The sequence below is a fragment of the Lathyrus oleraceus genome, chromosome 3, assembly GCF_024323335.1.
Source record: "Lathyrus oleraceus cultivar Zhongwan6 chromosome 3, CAAS_Psat_ZW6_1.0, whole genome shotgun sequence".
Lineage (NCBI taxonomy): Eukaryota > Viridiplantae > Streptophyta > Magnoliopsida > Fabales > Fabaceae > Lathyrus > Lathyrus oleraceus.
Genome location: NC_066581.1, coordinates 200,444,975 through 200,462,982, shown reverse-complemented (window position 1 = coordinate 200,462,982; position 18,008 = coordinate 200,444,975).

Sequence of the window (18,008 nt, the reverse complement as noted above, 5' to 3'; positions counted from 1 at the left end):
AAAATGTGCAGCTGTTTGAAGTTTGATCCTTGCCAAATGATGCAGCCATGTTCAGACCATGCGCAGACCCCTCAAACCTTGTCCAAAATGGATGAAATTGGACTCTTTGGAAAGGTTAGATCAAGAGGAATAACTCTTATGTTGAATACTTTTCCATTTGTAGCTTGTACCATGATGAATTTGGAGGTGAAAGTTTGGAAATTTTAACATGTCAAAAAAAATTCTAAGTGTTAAGCCATATGTTCAATTATTCCACCTTGGCTAACTTTTTATTTGAGCTTCAAATGAGAAACATGTCTTTATAAAAGTTGTAGCTCTTTCAAAAATATTCAAACTGGTCACAAATTTGACCTCATTTGGATTTGGGATGAATGAGTTATGCATTTTTGAAGTTGAGGAAAATCACTTGTTCAATGGTATTGGTCAAAAATGACCTATAATGTATCCTCATATCACATACTCATAAAAGTTTATTTAGCTCTTCCTTCAAACATCAAAGTTGAAGTAGACACCTTGAATTTGATTGTGAAACTTGGAAATATTTCATCTCATAAACATTGAGCAAGTTATGGTCTTGGGAAGTTGACCTCCAAATTAGGGTTTAGACAAAATGACCTATAATCTTTCACCATAAAAAATGACCTTCCAAGAAAAACTAGCTCTAGATGTAAAAATGAAAGTTGTTTGGAGTGTTATATAGAGTAACGTTTATCTTGGAATCATTTTCATATGATAACAAATGTAGGAGATAGGGTCTAGGGATCCCCAGTTTTGATCAGATGAATTCCTCTGGTCAACCACCATCAACCACCTTGCTAACTTGCAATTCTCTTGACTTTTTGGACTCATGGGAGATCATATATACATAAGATGATGAAATTTGAAGTGTCCCTTTAAATATTTGATCAATTGGTGAAGAAGCTTGGTGAAGAAGTCACATAAGATACCCAGAGGAACTAGGGTTTCCAAGGCTAACCAATTCCAAACTCTTGAAGAATTTTTTTTATCAAAATAACATGTAAAGATCATAGTGTAGCACCTCAAATTTGCACCCTACCTTTTGTACATTCATTTCACATTAGGTCATTAACATAACATAGTCCATTGCATAACATTGCATTGTCCATTTGCCCAAGTGCAAGCCATTCAGAAGAATTAGGTCAAACTGGTCAGGAGATCAGGTCAAACAAGCAAGCATGTGCTATTTTCATTGGAACAAAGCCCTATGGTTGATTTATCAAGTTCATATGGTCTAAGGATCATTGTGAAGTGGTTTGGCCAAAGATTGGATGATCAAAGCTCATCAGTCAAGCTGAATTTCAGCTGGAACCATAGAAAATCAACTGTGGTCAACTGTGCCTGATTTTATGGATTGGAAGGTGTGAGATGGTTTGAAAGGCCTCATTCATGTCCATATAGGTCTCATTTGACATGCCAAAGATCAAGGTTGAAGAAAATAAAGTCAGACAAGAAGTTTCCTAAAATGGCAGGTGACCTGTAATTTCAACTGCCCAAAATGGAAAGTTTTTCTCCCCAAAATTATTTCATCATACAAGCTTCAAATGGAATTTCGTCCAACATGAAAGTTGAAGATCTTGATCTCACCATTCCAAAAAGTCCAAGAACTTGAAATTCCCATGTGTGGTTGGCAAGATATGGTTCATTCATTTTCAGAAAATGCTCAAATTCAAAGTGCCATAACTTTCACATGGAATGGCCAATTTGGTTGATTTTTCTTTGAGCAAACCACATTTCATATGATCTTTCATGGTGCATAATCAAATTTCATCAAAAACTCTCATAGCAAAATGCCATTTTTTAAGTGAACACATTTGCATTTTTTAGCATGACATGGTGATTTTGAGAAATACATTGAATTTGCACATGAGACCTCTTCTAACACATCACAAATGATATTTTTGACTTGTGAGAACTGGTTTTGAGCTGAAAAATAGACTGGTTTAAAAAAGGGCATATTGGACCTAACACATAAAAATGCACATTACACTAATCATCTTAATTTTGCTAATCTTGATTAATTTTGGATTAGGGAGAGGTATAAAGAGTTAATTGTAACTGTTTTGCATGATCACTAATCATTTCTTCAGATCCAAACAGAAAATCACAAAAACTCTCTCAATTTTCACATTTTTCACATCCATTTTTTTCACTATTTCATCCATGATTCATCAATACTGTTGCAATTTCTTGGTGAATTCCTCATCTGCAGGTGCATCTAAAGGACTGTTTCAAGCATTTGAGCAAGAACCGTGCCAAAAACTCCAACTGTCCAAGCTTCCTCTCCAATGGCAGTTGTAAATTCCTCCATAATCATGCACTCTCGAGCTGAATTTTCATCATCAATCATCTTCCAGAGCAAGATTCTACATCTGTTTTCGTGAATTGGAGCAAAACAAGCAAGGATTCCACAATTTCCATCATCCAAGGTTGGAATTCGACTCTAACCATTTTCAAAATTGTGATATGATTTGTGTAGATCCATGATTGTAGAATGTAGTGCAATTTGTAGAATTAAGTTTCATCAAGATTTGAGAGAGAAATCTTGATTTGAACTTTTGATGTCAAACTTTTTCCTGCTCGATCCGTCCAATACAGTAGGAATTAGGAGATTTCAGTTGTGTATTACTGATGTACGTGGAAAGACGAAGAGAACCATGTGCCATTTGCCAATTTTGGTTGAGTTTTGTCCATTATGATTTCTGGAGTTGGAATGATGAAGAACAGCGAAGAACTTGAGAAAATCTGGAAAATAAACGTGTTTGATCCATGCGTTCTAGCCTTGCCGTTTGAATCCTGTTTCCCGCTCGAAAGAGCCAATAGCACGCTGCCAGCGCTTTTAGTGAAGCGCAGCGTTTTGGACCAGGGACTTGGATATTACAATTTTGCCACTGCGCCTAATAAATCCATTTTCATGTTAAACATTTATTTCATTATTTCAATTAACTTCAAAAAATCAAAACAAATCCAATTTTCATCCAAATTGAATGGGAATTTTTGTGTTGGATCCCAAAGTTTGTCTAGTTTCTTTTAGGTATGGTAGTCCAAGTTGTGCTTGGTGGATTTTTGACTTTGCCTATTGATCTTGTTCATGTGTATATTTTGTGTATGTTTCACCATTTAATTCATAAAATGATCATGAATTATCCAAAATGAATGAAATTTCACATGCTTGTTCTTGACTCATTGCTGGTTATTTTGATGTATAGTTTGTGAATTTTGGATTTATGGTTTGCAAGTTATGATGTGTTCAAGTTGAGTGTGACAATGTGTGTTACACTATGTTAGGTCAATTTCATGATTTTATTTGATATGCCTATGCTTTGCCAATTGATCTCAAATTTTGCATGTGGTATCTTGTAAATGTCTAGTTTTGCCATGATTTTTTGTAGGAATTGTTGAGCCATTTCCTATTTGATTGGGATTTTTTATTGCTGTTTAGACATTTTAGGGTTTTGCTTGAGTGATTGCCTTATATGCTATGTGAAATGCTCATACCATATCATATGAATGTGAAATTTGATGGAGTGATTCCTAACATGTTCATTGTTACTTTGGCTTTGGTCCCATTCATTTCTTAGTTGTGCTCACTGTTTTGCATTTGATTGAAGTTGATGCTTATTTTGCTACCATGTGTTGGCTTGTTTGGATTTCTGTTGACTTCTTGAATTTAATTTCCCTACTTCCTCTTGTCCAAATGACATGAAAATTGATATGTAGTTCATTGAATGTGTCCTGTTTAGGCTGGAATTTTTGTGGAATTTATTGAGCTGTTTAGGTATTTGTTTGAGTGTGACCATTCTGTTTGCTCATATATGATTCACCATTACATAGTTTGACTTAAATTGTGCATGAAATGAGTTTAGTGCATAGTTTAGATGTGAGACCAATTGGATTCTCTTTGTAATTGATTTATCTTGATTTTGATCATGGTTCACTTGCTGTTTTGACTTTTTCACTTCCTTTTGACCCTAGGCTTGTCCTAGTGGTCTTGTATCTCATGTTTGAATGTGATTTTCAGGTTAAGAAGCAAAATACCTTAAGGAGGTGGATTCACATTTGATTGAGATGTCATTTGATATTGTAAACTAACTTGTTTTGTTTTGTAGGATGATTGGCTCCTTTGAGTTGACTTGCACTTTGGTGCATTGGATTGTGTTTGTCTGTGTATAGCTAATTGTGAACCATTTGCTGTTTAGTTCTATGATTGGTATACTGATGATATTTGATTGATTTCAGGTACATTAGTTGCTAATATTGCTTTGCTTTGCTTGATAAGTAATTTGCACTGAGGTATAACATTCTTGTCTCCATGTAGTCTGGAAGACCTGGCCTGTTACTTGGCCAGGCACCTGTCTGAAGTCCTCCTTAAGAGGCAATGTTTGTGATTGTTTACTTTTGTCCCCAAGCAGGTAAAGACCTCTATGAGGCAATTGGCGGATATGAGAGATATGCAATCTATCTCCCGCTCTTCTGTTGAGTCGTCCCTCTGCTCACACCACTGTGTTGATGCATTGGGACACAAACCCAAGATCTTGTACAATGTACAGTTGTGTCAGAGTCTTGAGTGTAGAAGGGTTCCTCCTTTCTGAACCCACGCTCCTTTGTCTGAAGCTCTCCCTAGCCAGGGATAAGAGCTGTGAAGTCTTACCTTCACTCTCCTTTCATCAGCTTCACCTTAGCCCCTCAATGGCAAGGTTAAGAGCTAACACTACCCCTGTACAGATGACTTGCCCTTGCAGTCTTACCCTTTGATTGAGCCCATTTGTGTGCATATAGTGTGTGCTAATTGTGAATGCTTGATTTACTGTTTGCTTGTGTTGAATAGGATAGGCTTGCTTCCTGTGCAAGTTAGCTAGAAACCTTGACTTAGGGATGATTTTGCATGATAACAGCTAGGCTCGAGTCGTAGTCTCCCTAGTTGTGTCTCCCTCTGTCATCTGGTTAGGCTAGTCCTGTGTCCCTTCGTAGGGGAACTACGTCGCCCTGATCCTCATACCAGATGAGGTACGTAGGCAGGAGATGAGCAGATCTCTCCGGGCGCCTGTGTTTTTGTTTTGTGTCGTTGTGTGCTTGGAAGCTGATGTAAGTCCATCGAGTGGCGTTCGGGTTCCAGTGTGGGTTTGCTCGGTTCAGATGCTGATGTAAGTCCAGCGATTGGCATTCAGGCTCCACGTTTGCCTTTTCGTGTGTGTTTTGGTTCGGATGCTGATGTAAGTGTCGCATCCTGCGAAAAAATCAACCGGCGAGACTCAAAAACAAAACACACACAGAGCCGCCACTAAACGTTATTTATCCCAAGATAGGGAAAGGAAACGCTCAGAGAAACCTGGAAAGACATGGTCTCGCGACCAAAGAGAAAGGGTAAGGGAGTCGGTTACGCAAGGGGAAGGTATTAGCACCCCTCACGTCCGTCGTACTCGACGGGATCCACGTCCTAGAATAAAGAAAAGGTTGCTAAACATCACACACACACACAGGGAACGCAGGTGGGGTTAGGAGAAGGGAGCTCGATAAGGTATCGCACCTTATGCCTACATATCTTGTCTGGAACAAGAATCAGAGCCACTGTAGTTCGGCTTACACACGCCAAACAACACAAAACATACAAACAAACAAAGGTGGCAAACATGGAGCCCGACAACCACTAGATGGAATTACGTCGGCATCCGAACCAAAGCACGCACAAAACGGCAAACGTGGAGCCCGACAGCCAATCACTGGGCTTACGTCGGCATCCGAACCAAACACACAGTCAGATAACAAGTAAACGCACGCAAAAAAGAAAAAGGTTGCCCGGAGTGGTCTCGCACGACCACCTGCCTACATACCTCGTCTGGAACGAGGATCAGGGCGATGTAGTTCCCCTGAAAGGGACTGAATTGCTAACCAGAAACCAGGGGAAGACACGACACTAGGGAGACTACGACTCGAGCCTAGTGTCGTCATGCATCGTTTACCCTAAGTTCGGTTTTCTATCCTACTTGCATAAGCAAACTATTCCTATCCAGGAAAGAAGCCAACACACAAGCATACAAAATAATTCAAGCATACATCAAATGAGAACAAGCATCTCAAACAGATATCCACACAGCACGCACTATAACCAAACAAGTGGCTCACACAATAGGTTTGACTGCCGAAGCGAGTCGTCTGTACGGGCTGGGTTTGCTCTTAACCTTGCCATTACGAGGCTAAGGTGAAGCAGATGAGAGGTGAAGTGAGGATCAGACCTCACAGCTCTTATCCCTAACCAGGGAGAGCTTCTGACAAATGAGCATGGGTCCAGAATGGGGGAACCCTTCTATACTCAGAGACTCTGACACAATGTGCACTGCACAAGATCTTGGGCTTTTGATCTCAATGCTACAACCATGTAATGGGAGCAAGGAGAAGACTCAACTGAATAGTGGGGGGTAGACTGCATACCCCTACCTTCCACCAATTGCCTTATTTAAAGGACTTTCACCTGCTTGGCACGAAATTAAACAATCACAATCATTGCCTCTTAAGGAGGACTTCAGACATTTATTTGCCCGGCCCGGTAACAGCCGGGTCTCCAGACTACATGAAGTTAGGAAGTTATACCTCAATGCAAGTTGCTTAAGCAAAGCAAAGCAAAAGTTCACAAGGAACTGAGCAACTAAAAGTACCTGGAAACAGTCAAACACAGTTAGTATTCAGACAGACAAAACTAAACAGCAAGTATCAACCAATTAATCTATACAGATCAATGCACAACAAAGCAAGCTCAAAGCTTAATCCCAAACTTCACAACCTACAAAACAATGTTATGTTAGTGTACAAACATCAAACAACATCAATTGCATTTAACTTGATTCATTCTCCATGTGCATTATGCTTTTGATCCTGAAAAATCAAGCAAATATTAGCAACAAGACCACTAGGCTAAGCCTAGGGTCCAAAGGCAAGAAAAATTCCTAAACAGCAAGGTATTCACCAACCAAAGTCAAATTAATGTCAAACAAGAGCCAACACAATTAGTCTCATGTTTATATCATTCATCATGTTCATGTTATGCACAAAACAATCCACATTGGTCCAAATGAAACATCAAACATGCAAACAGAACTATTGCATTCAAATCCATATCAAAACACTTCCAAAAATTCTCAAATAAATTACACCTAAATAGGGGCTAATCCAGGTATGGCACACCAAATTTGAGCTTAATTGGGCAAATGGAACCATGTCAATGAAAATCAACAAAAACAGACATAATTACATGCTCCAATTCACACTATCAACACATACATCCACTTCAAAAATTCATATCTCAATGAAAACAAAAAAGAAATGGATGAGACCAAAACAGGGATGTCACATTATGTGTCTATTACAAGCATATCAAATTTCATGACAATCCAATACCATATGAGCATTTCACATCAAAATTACAAACATGTACCACATGGACTTGCATATTTGACCAACAGAAATGAAAAATAGCAATCAATTTGAAAATGCAATGTAAAATTCCACAAAAAATCACATAGCATCCTAACATGTTAATCAACCATCATGCAAAATTTCATTTCATTCTAACAAGTATAGACCACTCAATTAAATCCAGCAAGTTGACATCAAGAGGTGTGACACAAATTGTCACACCTAAGTTCCAAAATTCATAACTCCATGGCCAGGTATCAAAAATTCATGAAATTTACATATAAATGAACATCAGCCAGTCAACAATCATCACAAAAATTGGCAAGAATTTATTTAACATCATGTGCATTTCATGAATCAATTGGCAAAGTGTAGCAAAATGCACACATGTGGAAAAACCCTAGGGCAAATGATTTTTTCTACCAAGCACAACTTTGACCAATAGGTCAAAAAAATCCTACACAAGTCAACAAAGTCAAGGAAAAAATCTCCACAATTTTCTGATTTTTTACTATTTTTTATGAATTTTTTAAGGTGTTATGTATTTTTTAATAATTAAACAAATTTAATTAAAATGACAATGGCATTTTTGTAATTAGCACATGGCGCCAGCGGGAAACACATTTTTCAAATTTTCAAATGGTTTTGAAGATCTACAGCCTGTTCATCATCGTTCTAGCCAAGCTTTTTTCAGAATTTCAACAAATGCTCAAGAACACGAAATCCACAAATCAGCACCAAAATGGACGAGTAGATAGTCATTAGAACCGTCTCAACTTCTACAATCCAAATATCAACTTATCTAAACCTAATTGTTCCTAAATCGAACGGATCGAAGAGATTAGGGTTTGTGTTCATAACTTCAAACCTAGATTTCTCCCTATGCAGTTCACTATTTGCAAATCCAAGAGCATCATCGTGTTCTACAAGCAAAAGACTACAAAACGCATATAAACATTTGGCAAAGCATGAGATTCGAAAATCTTCAAACCTGGCAATGGCAGTGTAATTCACGTGGTCCTTAGCGCCAATTAGTCCAAAACAGATGCAGCATATGCTTCAGGTAGATGAATGCTATGCTCAGTTTTAATCACCTCCACTCCTAGTGCGCACGGTTTGGATTTGCCATTGATGATGTGAGATTGAACAGTCCCGAACCAGTGCTTGATTCCTTTCAATCTCCCAAAACAGTTGCTAAGGATGATGATTGGAGTTCAGATCAAAAGGAATTTCGTGAATTGGTTCCAGAATGATGAAGAATTGTGAATTTGAAGTTCTTGAGTTCTTGAGGGTTTTGATGAATATGAGAGGTTTTTTGGATCTGAACTTGGAATGTGTGTCTTCTGTTATGATTATGCAATGATTAAGTTTATATATGATGCACTTAAACCATCTCTTAATCATGTAATTAGCAATTTGGCATTGTTAGTGAAAATGTAATTTTCAAAGTGAGGGCAAAAGTGGAATTTCATAGGACAACTCAATGCCACCTGTTTGACAGCTCACCCAACTTCCAAATGTCATGTGTGAGCTGTTGAAACTTGTCTCATGCTCATTGGTTAGGCCATTCTCAAATTCACCTTGTGTTTGCATTTTGTCCATTTTCACACTTCCATTTTTCAAGCCAAATCTCAAACCATGAAGCCTAGCCATGAAGTGATGATTCCAACACATTCCAAATGCCATTCATGAGGTGTAGCAAAAATCCCCACTCAAAAATTCCAATTATTTTGCAAGTTGGACAATTTTGCCCTTGGTCCAATTTAACTGTCCAGTTGAAAATTGACTTTTTGCATTGACCACTTTTGGAAAAATCCAATTATGCACCATGAAAGTACATGTCAAATGGAGTTTATGCATATAAAGAACTTGCAATTTGGACAAACCATATGGAAGTTATGGCCTCCTGATTATGGGTCATTTCTGAAATTCACTGGACCATAATTTTCCAACCATACATGGGATTTTCAAGTTCTTGGACTTTTTGGAAAGGTGAGAACAAGATCTACAACTTTCATGTTGAACAAGTTTTCATTTGAAGCTCCCTTGGACATCTTATTTTGAGGTCAAAAACTTTCCATTTTTGGAAACTTCAATTACAAGTCACTTTCTATTTTTGGCAGTTTTTGTTCTGACTTGATTTTCTTCATTCTTAAGCTTTGAGATGTCATATAACACTTGTTCCAACATGAATGAAGTGTATCCAACTCATTTCCACCTCCAAATCCATCAGATCATGTACAGTTGACCACAGTTGACTTTTTCAACTGATAGATGAATCTGGCAATGCATAGATCAAATTGAACCCCAATCTTCAACTGAAATGGCTCAAGGGTGAAACCCTAGCCTCAATAAGCACAAAATAATCACATTATGAACCCCACAACCATCAGAAACCTCATCTCCTGATCCGGCCCTGAATGGCCCAATACAACTAATTAGGGTTGACCAGTGGTCAAAACCCTAATCTCAAGGTGTCAGCTTCAATCCCTTGCATCTTCTGATGATAATCAACCATGATGATGACGATGTATCATTGTAATCAAGATGAAGACCAACATCCATTGAGAATCATGAAACCCTAATTCACAGCCCAATCCTCAGATGGCCCATGATCAGTCAATAAACCCTAGGCTTGCACTTAGACTTCTCCATCTTCTGATCAAGACTTGGGAGGATAGCTTGCACAATGTAACCACATGATATACAATATGCAATGCCTAATGACCTAAAATGATATGTACAATGATAATGCTAGTCCCAAGAGAGGAGGGCAAATTTTGAGGTGTTACAGCTGCCCCTATTCAATCCACTGTGAACCTGTCGATACGAAATAGCCTCGGCTTTCGGATGATCAGGATGAAGAGTGATTGAATACCAAGAACAGACGCACAATTTGCACTCTGATGGGATAATAATTAACAACGCCTGTCAGAATCGGCGAAGAAACAACTTGAAACACGTCGACCTGGATACCAAAATAAATGGTAACTCAGGGATAACTATGGCCTGAACACCACACATCCACTCGGGATCATTATTCTCTCTTCTTTTTTCCTTTTTCTCGAACCCCGAAATTTTTCTCTGCTTTTTTTCATTTTCTTGAACCCCGAAATTTTCTCTGCGCAAACGACCCTCGGATCTCTACATTTGAACCCCATTCTCCTGTTTGCCAAAATAAATGGACCCCATTCTCCGATTTGGACCCCAGTCGCCTGACGATAACCCGCGATCGCCAATATGAACCCCGTTCTCCAGAAAATGCCGCAACATCTCCCTTTCTCCATTTGAACCCCATCTCCCGAAAATGTCTCCACATTTCCTTTTCTCCATTTGAACCCCGTTCTCCAATCTCTCGTGATAATTCCGCTGGCAACGCCGGAAATAACACCAAACACCACTCTGAGGGCGACATATCAGAGGGTACACCTTCACAAAGAAGGTAACATGTGTATCTCTTCCTCAGAAGACACCCGTAACGACCTCCACTGGCATCCGCCAAAGTCTAAGGTGACACATGAACAGAAGATAATCCCGAGGACCTCATCCTGGATACAATCTTCAACTCTATCTCCATTTGAACCCCAGAAAATACCTCAGCATTTCTTTTCTCCGATTGAACCCCGCTCTCCAGAAAATGTCGCAACATCTCCTTTTCTCCATTTGAACCCCGGAATCGCGCTGATCGCGTAACGTCTTCTGATATCATTTCCATCTCTGTCCGACGGAAACATTTCCTCCAATATCGCACTACTGGGGAACACTGCTGATCTGACGTCATGGTACCACACTCCTCAGAGTAACACTTTCAACCAGACACTGACTGATGACTGGGAGAAAACTCGACGTTTACTGGACGTCGAACAATGATGTTGACAGGACATCGAACAATGATGTTTACAGGACATCGAACAATGATGTTGACAGGACATCGAACAATGATGTTGACAGGACATCGAACAATGATGTTGACAGGACATCGAACAATGATGTTTACAGGACATCGAACAATGATGTTGACAGGACATCGAACAATGATGTTGACAGGACATCGAACAATGATGTTGACAGGACATCAAACAAGGATGTTGACAGGACATCAAACAATGATGTTGACAGGACATCAAACAAGGATGTTGACAGGACATCAAACAAGGATGTTGACAGGACATCAAACAAGGATGTTGACAGGACATCCGGCAAAACCAATCCTCAAGCGGTAACCACGGCTTGAATCGCGTTGATCGCGTAACATTCTTTGATGTTATTTCCATCTCTGTCCGACGGAAACCTTTCCTCCAATATCGCACTACTGGGGAACATTGCTGATCTGACGTCATGATGCTAAACTCCACAGAGTAAAATCTTCTCTTTCTGGCACAACCACCTCTCAAACGGTAACCACGGCTTGAGACTAGCTCTATGCTTGCAATGATGCATGATTGATTTTTTCTGCGTAATGCTCCAAAATTATGGAAATGCTACGCGATTTATTTTTCTATGCAATATGCTATGCTTACGCTACATGATGAATGCATAAAAACGTCCCCCTCAAGGGACTCTGCTGAGGAATACGAGACACTCTACTGAGGAACTCGTCACTGCTCTGATTTCCACCATGCTAGGGAATCACTGTTGCTGGGGATAAGGCAACCCTTGCTGGGGAAGAACCTCCTTTGCACCCAATCCACTCAAGAAACTGTTGGGGATAAGCACCACCAACACTCTGTGGGGATACACCAATCTTGACTTGCTAGGGATATCAATCCTGACTCCGCTTCGGGAAAACCCTCACAGATACCTGCTGACTTCACTGGGGAAATGCTCACAGATACTCCGCTGGGGAAATAGCAATCTATCACCTGCTGGGGACAACCATCCTGACCATGCTAGGGAAACGCATACCACTCCGCTGTGGACAATCCATGCAATCCATAGGTAGGATCAGCTCAGCTGGAGCTGCAAAAATCCGTCCGCTACGGGAACTTGTCCAATCCACCGGGAGGATGAACACTGCTGGAGATATATTTCTTTGAAAAAGACCCGCTCCACTCGGGGAACTGCTGGAGATATATTTCTTTAAACCCGCTCCACTCGGGGAACTGCTGGAGATATATTTCTTTGAAACCCGCTCCACTCGGGGAACTGCTGGAGATATATTTCTTTAAACCCGCTCCACTCGGGGAACTGCTGGAGATATATTTCTTTGAAACCCGCTCCACTCGGGGAGTAGCAACCTTCTGGCCTGGCTGCTGAGGAAACACCATTTTGAACCTGCCAGGGATAACCATCTTAACTCGGCTGGGGAGGTCACAGACCTTGGATCTGCTGGGGAGCTAGTCCTTACGATTCTGCTTGGGGACCTCGCTGGGAAATGAGAAAAGTTGGTATAGAACACCCATCGACTCGTCGAACCACAATATCTACCTTCCAGTCTCGTATCAGCTTTCCACTTTTGAGAATTCCCAGACTCGTCTGGACCTTTTCTGCTCCATCATCTTATATTCCAAGTCGCTCCGCGCTCGACGAGACGTACTCCTGGGACTTATACATACTTTTCAATCTTTCGACTTTGAAGAGTCTTCTTGATTAATTTCAAGGGTCGTCGGACGTCTCGTCGTCTCTCCGTCCTTTTTCATTCATTCGTTCCTGAGCGAACTCTCTGGGGATCTGTTACAAAGCTTCCACATCACAACATGCAAGTGAGTGAAAATATCTAACAGTTCCTGCAAAACAGATCGTTAGATAAAACCGTGCCCCAGGCGTGTCAAGATTTCAACACTTGGGTCACTCAACCTTCCAAATAAGATTTCCAGTTTCAATCTTATAAGCATGCATTGGAAGGAAACCTGTATGTTTTAAAATGCAAGATTCTTTATCAAAAATAATCGGACGTTTTTGCAATCAAAGCGGTTATGAAAAAAACAAAAAACAAAATTATTTGACTGAATATGCATTTTATTGATTTGAAAAGTGTGGCTCAAATTGAGCAATATAAAGGAAGCAATTCCTGAAAAGAGGTAATTGCACAAAAGGAAAAATCTATCCTAATGGCAATGTGAAACCCGTGATCTCATCGAGTTCCAACTCGGTTACACCCCATATGCCCTCAGACTCTCCATGCTTTCTGCCTTCTGAACAAGACGTTTCTGATTGATCCCCACCGGGTATTATCCATGATGCTTTAACCAAAGCGCAAACGATCATGCTAGACGCAGTTGTTCGTTTCAATCCCTCTTTTGCCTGGACCGCCCTTTCGGGTTTTCGGTCCACCGGGATACCCTTTCTTGCCCAAGTCGCCTTTTCAGGTTTTCGACTTGCCGGGTGTACAGTTTTTTCTTTTTATCCCTAATTTTTGCCCAAACCTTTCTTTCTGTTTTTGGTTCGCCGGGATGCCCATTTTTGCCTGGACTATTTTGTTCTTTTCGTCCAGCGGGTCAATTTACACGAAGTATTTTTTAACTGCGTCCGCATTCACAGGGGATGGAAAATCCTCACCGTCCAAGGTCGTTAGCAACAAGGCTCCACCAGAGAAAACCTTCTTGACCACGAATGGACCTTCATAATTCGGTGTCCATTTGCCCCTTCGATCGTTTTGAGGAGGAAGGATTCTTTTCAGCACCATATCGCCCACGTGATATACCCGAAGTCGCACCTTCTTGTCAAAAGCACGCTTCATCCGTTGCTGGTATAACTGCCCGTGACAGATGGCCACTAGCCTCTTTTCCTCAATCAGGCTCAACTCTTCATACCGGGTCCTTACCCATTCAGCCTCTTGCAACTTCACGTCCATCAGGACTCCCAAAGAGGGAATTTGAACTTCAACAGGTAATACAGCCTCCATCCCATATACCAATGAGAAAGGAGTTGCCCCAGTAGACGTGCGCACCGACGTTCGATACCCAGGATACAAACTTCGTACTTAGCCACCATCGTTGGTGCGTTCAAACGTTATCCGGGAAACGAAAGCTCCTTCACCTTAACCTCCCCATCAGACATCAGAATCCGTTCGGATTCAGGGTCAGGCCCCTCCTCCGGGATCGGTCGCTCTCAATCCTTCGATTGGAGCGCCTCGTGATGTCCTCATCAGGGAACTCAAACTTCATCGGTTGATAATCCTCAACGGGTTGCAGAGAGATGTAATCAGGCAATACACCCCTTGATTGCTTTCTGAGAGCATCACAAATCAGTCAACATTCTTTTGCTCTCCCGCAACCCATCCGGTCGATGCTGGCTTCTCAAACACATACTCGATCGGATCCATCTCGGAAATCCACAAAGTGGCATGAATCAGCATATACTGTCTCAGTCGGCGAGCAGCCTATGCCAAAGTACAACAAAGTTTTCTCGAACAGTGAATGTATTGTTTCACAGTCGGTAAACTTTTTGCTAAGGTAAATTGCATGCTCTTTTCGACAAGACGCGTCATGCTGACCCAATACACACCTCATAGACCTCTCGAAGGCTTGTCAAGTACCAGATTAACAGTCGCTCCTTCCACGGGAGGTATCAGAATCAGAGGCTCCTGCCATTTATTCTTTTATTTTTTCAATGCCCCTTGGCAATCATTATTTCACCTGACCGTTTGATTTTTTTTTCTTGAATGGGTTCCCACGTGGCTGTTAGATGAGATGTGAACCATGACAGGTAGTTCAATCTTTCTAAGAAACCACGAACCCCTCTTTCCATTCTCGGTTCAGGCATTTCTTTTTTTTTTTTTTTTTTTTTTTTTTTAGCAGGATCAACCTCGATTCCTCTCTTACAACTTATGATGAGCCCCAACAGCTTACCGGCCCGCACTCTGATAGTGCACTTATTCGAATTCAACCTCAGTTTGAATTTTCTCCACTGGTCAAACGACCTGCCCCGGTCTGCCAGATGCCCCTCTCCTGTTTGGGACTTTGCTATCATGTCATAGCATAGCATTCGATTTCATGACGAATCATATCATGAAACAAAGTCACCATGGCTCTCTGATACAGGCACTGGCGTTCTGCTTCTCCAGAGGACAATCTTCTCTCCATGGTAGCTTGTGTACAACGACATCGGTGTTCAACCCTGGCATATTCTGACATGACCAGGCGAAGGTATCCACATGCTCTTTCAACAAGGCTACCATTCTGCTCTCGACTTGCCTCTGAAGCGGCCCTAATTTTCATTCCCTTCCTGACCTCGGCGGTGCTCGGAATAACAACCTCAACCCGCTCCTCGTGCGGCTGAATCACCTTCTCCTCTTGTTTTGACAACCTGGCTAATTCCAGCAGATCACAATCTTCTTCGTCTTCTTCTTCGGCATGATTGCTCGGTTTGTCGAAGTCATATGAGGGGTAACCAAATTGTTATCAACGAGATCCGGAGAATATTTTTGAATTTGGGACGAGACAAATCAAAAAGAAGGAGAAAAAATGAAAACAAACATTGCCATTTTTATTTGTTTTTAAACTGCAAAAATAAATGAAAAACAGGGAACACCGCTTTTTGACTGAAAAACATCCATTTATTAATGATGCAGAAAATGCAAATTTATGAACATGAGGTGGCCCTTACAATGAACCATTACGTGTCGGGCAACACGTATGGCTTTCATGCAGATAAAGACTGAAAACAAGAAATTATTACTTTTCAGGACGAGTGTCAGTGCTGATCTGTTCAGGCCTTCCAGTTTCCTGGTACGCACGATTTTATCCATTGATCAATTCCCCAGTCACTGTCAGTTTCTTTACCCACTGTATAGGCGTGATCTGAATCTAGCATTCCGGCACTGACAAAGGTGAACGACGGACGACGTCCTCTGTTCTGCTCAGACGAGTCTTGACCTGGATGATAACCAATCCCAAACATATCCGCCTTTACCACAATGCTCGTGATCTGTCCCCAGCCTGGGATCCCTCCATTTCTCACCACTTCCAATGCCTGCTTGTAAGAAGAAATGGACGACTTTTTCTCTTTCTCAACACCAATGGCATTTTCCACCTTGACGGTTTCAGCTGCCAGACTGGGTGCTTTACACCTTGCATCGTCCATTTCTGCTTTCATCATTCTTTGGACCGCTTCCCTAATTACTACACACTCTTTTGTAGCGATAGCGGCACAACAATCATCAACATGAGGAAAAGCTCCACTTTTTGTTGGACGTTTTGGGACCACAGACATTGGCACTTTTAACTGATCCCTCTCAGTCACCTCTATCCCCTTCTTGTCCTTCGACATCATTTTCACTTTTACAGGACCATGTTTTGACGCGGGGTTAGCACTATCATCTGCCATCGGTGCAAAGCTGATTGCCTTAGAATCCACCAAGTCCTGGACCACATGCTTAAAAGCTTTGCAATCCTCAACATGATGTCCGGGTTCCCCAGCATGGAACTCGCACCTGACATTCTCATCGTAACCGGCAGGCCTCTGATCAGGTTTTAACAGAGTCAACATCCTCGGCTGCACCAATCCAAGATCCTCCAACCTCTTGAACAGAAAGGCGTAAGTCACAGGCGGCTTATTGAAATGACGATCTGCCGTCCTTCTTCTCACTGGGCCCCCAGCTCTTTGTGTCCTCTGTCGAGGTGGCTGTTGCCGCCGTGGTACAGATGAATCACCAACAGGAATGGTTACGGTGGCCGCATAAGGGTGGTAACGATCCTTACCGCATTCTCTTTTAGTCTGCGCACCACCTGATTCAACTTCCTTCTCAAGTTGACCATTGCCAGAGGGCTTCTTTGCTACAGAGCAAGAGGGATTTGTTACTTCGGGTGTCGGAACCTTTCCCTAAACTTTTTCCTTAATCATCCAGCCCTCAATCCTTTCTAATCTCTCGACCATGGCTTTCTGCCCCAAGGCAAGCCCTTGCACAACACTGAACAAATCCCTCACCATCTCTTTCAGTTCGAGAATGTCGGCATTGGGAAGATCCATCAGTCTGGATTTGCGTCTGGTGAAGTATCTGTGAGGACGGGTTGAGTGCAAAGGTACAACTCTACGAGCGCGAGCAATGATTCCTGCAAAACAGCAAACAGGTTAATATGCATGAGTGCAACGTCTGTCCATACGAGGAAGCTTCTGTCTTTTGATTCTGGTTTCATCGAGACAGACAACGTTTTGACATCCATATTCTGAAATTCAAGATGTCTCTCAACCAGATTCTCAATCAATAATACTCCCCATATGGCTAGACGTGAGTTTGAGTGCAGATGAATGCAAAATGAGAATGATGTATGAATGAATGCAATGGACTGGGCCATCCTCCAAGTCATCTGATCATCTGTTGCTCTGAACTACAGCTCTGATTTCTGAACTGACCATAACCATCTGAGGGAATATGCAACCACAAATCCAACTCAAGGGTTCCGAAATAAACGGAAGACAGATACATCATCATCATCACCATCATCACCAAACAATCTCTGATCAGATACCCATAACCATCTGAATCGGCCCGGGGAATCCTGAAATAAACGGATCCCCACTGATAAATATCTCGGCCCGGGGAATCCTGAAATAAACGGATCCCCACTGATAAATATCTCGGCCCGGGGAATCCTGAAATAAACGGATCCCCACTGATAAATCACGGACAGCACTCCGGC